This window comes from Oncorhynchus clarkii, chromosome 18 (assembly GCF_045791955.1).
Source record: "Oncorhynchus clarkii lewisi isolate Uvic-CL-2024 chromosome 18, UVic_Ocla_1.0, whole genome shotgun sequence".
NCBI lineage: Eukaryota > Metazoa > Chordata > Actinopteri > Salmoniformes > Salmonidae > Oncorhynchus > Oncorhynchus clarkii.
The window spans coordinates 73,361,572-73,370,390 of record NC_092164.1 but is presented as its reverse complement, the minus strand read 5'-3'; the positions used below and the strand labels follow the sequence as shown (position 1 = coordinate 73,370,390).

General features: G+C 44.2%; 1 protein-coding gene across 1 annotated transcript in view; it reads right to left on the bottom strand.

Moving 5' to 3' along the window:
- The window catches only part of LOC139372808 (disks large-associated protein 3-like), a 315,407-nt gene that overhangs the window by 22,097 nt on the left and 284,491 nt on the right, over positions 1 to 8,819 (bottom strand).

Genomic DNA, 8,819 nt, shown 5'->3' with positions numbered 1-8,819 from the left:
TATAGTGTGGTATAGTATATTATGATATAGTATATTATGGTATGTTATGGTATGGTATATAATAGTATTGCAAAGTATATTATGGTATAGAATATTATATTATAGTATGTTATAGTATTGTGTATAATATTATGGTATAGTATATTATAGCAAGGCTAAGTATGTTATAGAGTATTATGGTATAGTATATTATGGCATAGTATAGCATATTGCAGTATGGTATAGTATATTGTGGTATAGTTTATTATAGTATGATATAGTATATTATAGTACGGTATGGTAAAGTACATTACAGTACATTATAGTACAGTATAGTATGGTATGACATGGTATTTGTCGTATGTTATGCTATGGCATGGCGTGTTGAATTATTGTATGGTATATTATAACATGGTATATAGTACACTGCTCAAAAAAATAAAGGGAACACTTATTAAACAACACACTGTAACTCCAAGTCAATCACACTTCTGTAAAATCAAACTGTCCACTTAGGAAGCAACACTGATTGACAATACATTTCACATGCTGTTGTGCAAATGGAATAGACAACAGGTGGAAATTATAGGCAATTAGCAAGACACCCCCAATAAAGGAGTGGTTCTGCAGGTGGGGACCACAGACCACTTCTCAGTTCCTATGCTTACTGGCTGATGTTTTGGTCACTTTTGAATGCTGGCGGTGCTTTCACACTAGTGGTAGCATGAGACAGAGTCTACAACCCACACGAGTGGCTCAGGTAGTGCAGCTCATCCAGGATGGCACATCAATGCGAGCTGTGGCAAGAAGGTTTGCTGTGTCTGTCAGCGTAGTGTCCAGAGGATGGAGGCGCTACCAGGAGACAGGCCAGTACATCAGGAGACGTGGAGGAGGCCGTAGGAGGGCAACAACCCAGCAGCAGGACCGCTACCTCCGCCTTTGTGCAAGGAGGAGCAGGAGGAGCACTGCCAGAGCCCTGCAAAATGACCTCCAACAGGCCACAAATGTGCATGTGTCTGCTCAAACGGTCAGAAACAGACTCCATGAGGGTGGTATGAGGGCCTGGCGTCCACAGGTGGGGGTTGTGCTTACAGAACAACACCGTGCAGGATGTTTGGCATTTGCCAGAGAACACCAAGATTGGCAAATTCGCCACTGGCGCCCTGTGCTCTTCACAGATGAAAGCAGGTTCACACTGAGCACATGTGACAGACGTGACAGAGTCTGGAGATGCCGTGGAGAACGTTCTGCTGCCTGCAACATCCTCCAGCATGACCGGTTTGGCGGTGGGTCAGTCATGGTGTGGGGTGGCATTTCTTTGGGGAGCCGCACAGCCCTCCATGTGCTCGCCAGAGGTAGCCTGACTGCCATTAGGTACCGAGATGAGATCCTCAGACCCCTTGTGAGACCATATGCTGGTGCGGTTGGCCCTGGGTTCCTCCTAATGCAAGACAATGCTAGACCTCATGTGGCTGGAGTGTGTCAGCAGTTCCTGCAAGAGGAAGGCATTGATGCTATGGACTGGCCCGCCCGTTCCCCAGACCTGAATCCAATTGAGCACATCTGGGACATCATGTCTCGCTCCATCCACCAACGCCACGTTGCACCACAGACTGTCCAGGATTTGGCGGATGCTTTAGTCCAGGTCTGGGAGGAGATCCCTCAGGAGACGATCCGCCACCTCATCGGGAGCATGCCCAGACGTTGTAGGGAGGTCATACAGGCACGTGGGGGCCACACACACTACTGAGCCTCATTTTGACTTGTTTTAAGGACATTACATCAAAGTTGGATCAGCCTGTAGTGTGGTTTTCCACTTTAATTTTGAGTGTGACTCCAAATCCAGACCTCCATGGGTTGATAAATTTGATTTCCATTGATCATTTTTGTGTGATTTTGTTGTCAGCACATTCAACTATGTAAAGAAAAAAGTATTTAATAAGAATATTTCATTCATTCAGATCTAGGATGTGTTATTTAAGTGTTCCCTTTATTTTTGTTGAGCAGTGTATAATATACTATACCATAGTATACTGTTATGTGCTGTTGTGCTAAACTGTACTGTACAGTTATACTATACCATAATATACTATACTATAATATACTATACCATACTATACTATACTGTTCTGTACTGTTGTACTATACCACACTATACTATACCATACTATACTGTACTGTTATACTATACCATAATATACCATACAGGTTTACTATACCCTGCTGTTATACTATACCATACTATAGCATATTATACTGATATACTGTACTGTACAGTTATACCATACCACAATATACTATACTATAATATACCATACTATACTATACTGTTCTGTACTGTTGTACTATACCACACTATACTATACTGTACTGTACTGCTATACTATACCATAATATACTATACTATACTTTACGGATTTACTATACCCTGCTGTTATACTATACCATACTATATCATATTATACTGATATACTGTACTGTACTGTAATAATATACCATAATATACTATACTATACGGCTGTACTATACCCTGCTGTTATACTATACCATACTATAGCATACTATACTGATATACTGTACTGTACTGTTATACTATACCATACTATAGCTATCATTTACTATACCATATACTATGCTGTTCTATACTGTACTGTTATACTATACCATAATATACCATACCATACTATGCCATCATATACCATACTATACTGTACTGTTATACTATACCATAATATACTATACTATAATATGCCATACTATACCATACTATACTGTACTGTACTGTTGCTATGCTATTCTATACTGTACTGTTATACTGTACCATACTATACTGCTATTCTATACTGACTGTTATATGATACTATAATATACAATACTAGCATGCTACAGTATACTGTTATACTATACTATAGTATACTATACCAGCATACTGTACTGTACTGTTGTACTAGAATATACTATACTGGTATACTATTCTGTACTGTTATACTATACGGGTATAATATAGTATACTATACTGTAATTTTATGTTATAATATACTAAGCGGGAATACTATACAGTACTGTGGTGTTATACAATACTATAAAATATGACACCGGTATACTATACTATACTGTACAATAATATACAATACTGGTATACTATACTGTTCTGTACAGCTATAGTACAGTGCCTTCGGAAAGTTCAGACCCCTTCCCTTTTTCCACATTTTCGTACATTACAGCCTTGTTCTAAAACGGATTATATTACATTCTTATCAACCTACACAAAAGACACCATAATGACAAAGGAAAAACAAGTTTCATAAATGTTTGTAATTAAAAAAAAAAACTGAAATACCTTATTTCCATAAGTATTCAGACCCTTTGCTATGAGACTCAAAATTGAGCTCAGGTGCATCCTGTTTCCATTGATCATTCTTGAGATGTTTCTACAACTTGGTTGGAGTCCACCTGTGATAAATTTGATTGATTGGACATGATTTGAAAGGCCTGTCTATATAAGGTCCCACAGTTGACAGTGCATGTCAGAGCAAAAACCAAGTCATGAGGTCGAAGGAATTGTCCGTAGAGTTCCGAGGCAAGATTGTGTCGAGGCACAGATCTGGGGATCGGTACCAAACAATTTCTACAGCATTGAAGGTCCCCAAGAACGCAGTGGCCTCCATCATTTTTAAATGGAAGAAGTTTGAAACCCCCAAAATATTTCCTAGAGCTGGCTGACCGGCCAAACTGAACAATTGGGGGAGAAGGGACTTGGTCAGAGAGGTGACCAAGAACCCGATGGTCTCTCTGACAGAGCTCCCTAGTTCCTCTATGGGGATGGGAGAACCTTCCAGAAGGACTACCATCTCTGCAGCACTCCACCATTCAGGCCTTTATGGTAAAGTGGCCAGAAGGAAGCCACTCCTCAGTAAAACGCACATGACAGAACCACTTGGAGTTTGCCTAAAGGCACCTAAAGTCTCTCAGACCATGAGAGTCAAGATTCTCTGGTCTGTTGAAATCAAGATTGAACTCTTTGGCCTGAATGCCAAGCGTCATGTCTGAAGGAAACCTGGCACCATCCCTACGGTGAAGCACGGTAATGGCAGCATTATACTGTGGGGAGGTTTTTCAGCAGCAGGGACTGGGAGACTAGTCAGGATCGAGGGAAAGATGAACGGAGTAAAGTACAGAGAGATCCTTGATGAAAACCTGTCCTTGAGTAGCCCAGCCAGAGCCCGGACTTGAACCCGATTGAACATCTCTAGAGAGACCTAAAAACACCTGTGCATTGACACTCCCCATCCAACCTGACAGAGCTTGAGAGGATCTGCACAAAAGAATGGGAGAAACTCCCCAAATACAGTTGTGCCAAGCTTGTAGCGTAAAACCCAAGAAGACTCAAGGCTGTAATCTCTGCCAAAGGTGCTTCAACAAAGTACTGAGTAAAGGGTTTGAATATACTGATGAAGTCAGAAGTTTAAATGCACCTTAGCCAAATACATTTCAACTCAGTTTTTCACAATTCCTGACATTTAATCAGAGTAAAAAATCCCTGTCTTAGGTCAGTTAGGATCACCACTTTATTTTAAGAATGTGAAATGTCAGAATAATAGTAGAGAGAATGATTTATTTCAGCTTTAATTTCTTTCATCACATTCCCAGTGGGTCAGAAGTTTACATACAGTCAATTAGTATTTGGTGGAATTGCCGTTAAATAGTTTAACTTGGGTCAAAGATTTCAGGTAGCTTTCCACAAGCTTCCCACAATAAGTTGGGTGAATTTTGGCCCATTCCTCCTGACATTGCTGGTGTAACTGAGTCAGGTTTGTAGGCCTCCTTGCTCGCACACGCCTTTTAAGTTCTGCCCACACATTTTCTATAGGATTGAGGTCAGGGCTTCGTGATGTTCACTCCAATACCTTGACTTTGTTGTCCTTAAGCCATTTTGCCAGAACTTTGGAAGTATACTTGGGATCATTGTCCATTTGGAAGACCCATTTGCAACCAAGCTTTAACTTCCTGACTGATGACTTGAGATCTTGCTTCAATAAATACACATAATTTTCTTACCTCATGATGCCATCTATTTTGTGAAGTGCACCAGTCCCTCCGGAAGCTGCCACCCCTGTGCTTCACGGTTGGGATGGTGTTTTTTGGCTTGCAAGCTTAACCCTTTTCCTCCAAGCATAACGACGTTATGTACCTGTTTCCTCCTTAAAATCTACATCTTCACAAGGTCATTTGTTGTTGTTCTGGGATTGATCTGTACTTTTTGCACCAAAGTACATTCATCTCTAGGAGATCTCCTTCCTGAGCGGTATGATGGCTGCGTGGTCCCATGGTGTATAGACTTGCGTACTATTGTTTGTACAGATGAACGTGGTACCTTCAGGCATTTGGAAATTGCTCCAAAGGATGAACCAGACTTGTGGAGGTCTACAATTGTTTTTTCTGAGGTCTTGGCTGATTTCTTTTGATTTTCCCATGATGTCAAGCAAGGAGGCACTGAGTTTGAAGGCAGGCCTTGAAATACATCCACAGGTACACCTCCAATTGACTCAAATGATGTCAATTAGCCTATCAGAAGCTTCTAAAGCCATGACATCATTTTCTGGAATTTTCCAAGCTGTTTAAAGGCACAGTCAACTTAGTGTATGTAAACTTCTTACCCACTGGAATTGTGATACAGTGAATTTTAAGTGAAATAATCTGTCTGTAAACAATTGTTGGAAAAATGACTTGTGGAAGTAGATGTCCTAACCAACTTGCCAAAACTATAGTTTGTTAACAAGAAATTTGTGGAGTGGTTGAAAAACTAATTTTAGTTTACTGCTAGAGAGGGTTAGGAGGAGGAAGAGGAGGAGGAGGAGGATGGGGGAGGAGGAGGGGGGGTATTACTTTACTGCTAGAGAGGGTTAGGAGTTGGAGGAGGAAGAGGGGGAGGATGGGGGAGGAAGAGGGGGGAAATTACTTTACTGCTAGAGAGGGTTAGGAGGTGGAGGAGGAAGAGGAGGAGGAGGAGGATGGGGGAGGAGGAGGAGGGAAATTACTTTACTGCTAGAGAGGGTTAGGTGGTGGAGGAGGAAGAGGAGGGGGGGAATTACTTTACTGCTAGAGAGGGTTAGGAGGTGGAGGAGGAAGAGGAGGAGGAGGAGGATGGGGGAGGAGGAGGGGGGGAATTACTTTACTGCTAGAGAGGGTTAGGAGTTGGAGGAGGAAAAGGAGGAGGAGGAGGATGGGGGAGGAGGAGGGGGGAAATTACTTTACTGCTAGAGAGGGTTAGGTGGTGGAGGAGGAAGAGGAGGGGGGAATTACTTTACTGCTAGAGAGGGTTAGGAGGTGGAGGAGGAAGAGGAGGAGGAGGAGGATGGGGGAGGAGGAGGGGGGGAATTACTTTACTGCTAGAGAGGGTTAGGAGTTGGAGGAGGAAAAGGAGGAGGAGGAGGATGGGGGAGGAGGAGGGGGGAAATTACTTTACTGCTAGAGAGGGTTAGGAGGTGGAGGAGGAAGAGGAGGAGGAGGAGGAAGAGGAGGAGTAGGAGGATGGGGGAGGAGGAGGAGGGAAATTACTATACTGCTAGAGAGGGTTAGGTGGTGGAGGAGGAAGAGGAGGAGGAGGAGGAAGAGGAAGAGGAGGGGGGGAACTACTTTACTGCTAGAGAGGGTTAGGTGGTGGAGGAGGAAGAGGAGGAGGAGGGAAATGGCTTTGCTGCTAGAGAGGGTTAGGAGGTGGAGGAGGAGGAGGAAGAGGAGGAGGTGGAGGAAGAGGGGGAAGAGGAGGAGGTGGAGGAAGAGGAGGAGGTGGAGGAAGAGGGGGAGGAAAAAGCATCCATTATCTGCAACCCATTTCTTTACTTACTTTCAGATAGAGGGAAAAGATAGAGGGAAAAGATAGAGGGAAAAGATAGAGGGAAAAGATAGAGGGAAAAGATAGAGGGAAAAGATAGAGGGAAAAGATAGAGGGAAAAGATAGAGGGAAAAGATAGAGGGAAAAGATAGAGGGAAAAGATAGAGGGAAAAGATAGAGGGAAAAGATAGAGGGAAAACCAACGGTGTGTTTTTAAGTGTACGTCCTTACTTCCTACATAGAACACTACTTTTGGCCAGAGCCCTGTGGGTCCCCTGTGGATCCCCTGTGGGTTTCCTGTGGATCCCCTGTGGGTTTCCTGTGGGTCCCCTGTGGGCCCCCTGTGGATCCCCTGTGGGCCCCCTGTGGATCCCCTGTGGGTTTCCTGTGGATCCCCTGTGGGTCCCCTGTGGATCCCCTGTGGATTTCCTGTGTGTTTCCTGTGGATTTCCTGTGGATCCCCTGTGTGTCCCCTGTGGGTCCCCTGTGGATTTCCTGTGGATCCCCTGTGGATTTCCTGTGTGTTTCCTGTGGATTTCCTGTGGATTTCCTGTGGATTTCCTGTGTGTTTCCTGTGGATTTCCTGTGGATTTCCTGTGTGTTTCCTGTGGATCCCCTGTGGATTTCCTGTGGATTTCCTGTGGGTTTCCTGTGTGTTTCCTGTGTCTAAGGTAGTGCTCTATATAAGGAATAGGACTCTGATCTAAAGTAGTGCACTATATTGGGAATAGGGCTCTGATCTAAAGTAGTGCACTATATTGGGAATAGGGCTCTGGTCTAAGGTAGTGTACTATATAGGGAATAGGGCTCTGGTCTATAGTAGTACCACTATATAGGGAATAGGGCTCTGGTCTATAGTAGTGCCACTATATAGGGAATAGGGCTCTGGTCTATAGTAGTACCACTATATAGGGAATAGGGCTCTGGTCTATAGTAGTACCACTATATAGGGAATAGGGCTCTGGTCTATAGTAGTACCACTATATAGGGAATAGGGCTCTGGTCTAAAGTAGTGCACTATATAGGGAATAGGGCTCTGGTCTATAGTAGTGACTATATAGGGAATAGGGCTCTGGTCTATAGTAGTACCACTATATAGGGAATAGGGCTCTGGTCTATAGTAGTGACTATATAGGGAATAGGGTGCCATTAGGGACTAAGTTATTATTGTGAAAGAAGCTTGATTGGTTTCTTATATATAGATATAATATCAGTTAAAATAGCATGACACCATTTTGAAATGAGGCTCCAAAATATTCTCCCCCCGCTATATTCAAATATCTGAAAAGCTCTTCTGGAAGAGTTAGATATGGAGAGGGCTATGACGTTTGATCATTTGAGACGGTGTCTATCTATCCCAGAGTCAGGAAGCTGGATCTACACTGCCTACACATGGCGTGGAACATGGAATTAAACAAACTTTGATTTTGGAGTTAACAGCCACTTTAAGGTCACTATTTCCCTCGTCTAATCTACTACACATATTGCACAAAGTAACCATCAACATTTGGACGGACATTATTCATGATGAAAGGTACAGGTGCAAACACACACACCCCTCCCTCAATCCCTCACCCCACCTACCCATACACCCTCCAACCCACACACCCTCCAAAACACACACCCTCCAACCCTCCCTCCCTCCCACCCACATACCCCTCCCTCTCACCTACCATCCTCCCACCCACCCACACCCCTTCCACCCACCCACACACCCTCCAACCCTCCCTCCCTCCCACACCCCTCCCACCCACCCACACACCCTCACACCCTCCCTCCCACACCCCTCCCACCCACCCACACACCCTCACACCCTCTCTCCCACCCACACCCCTCCCTCTCACCTACCACCCTCCCACCCGCTCACCCACCCACACAACCTCCAACCCTCCCTCCCAACCACACCCCTCCCACCCACCCACACACACACCCTCAAACCCTCCCTCCCACCCACACCCCTCCTTCTCACCTACCTACCTACCTACCACCCTCCCTCCCTCCCACC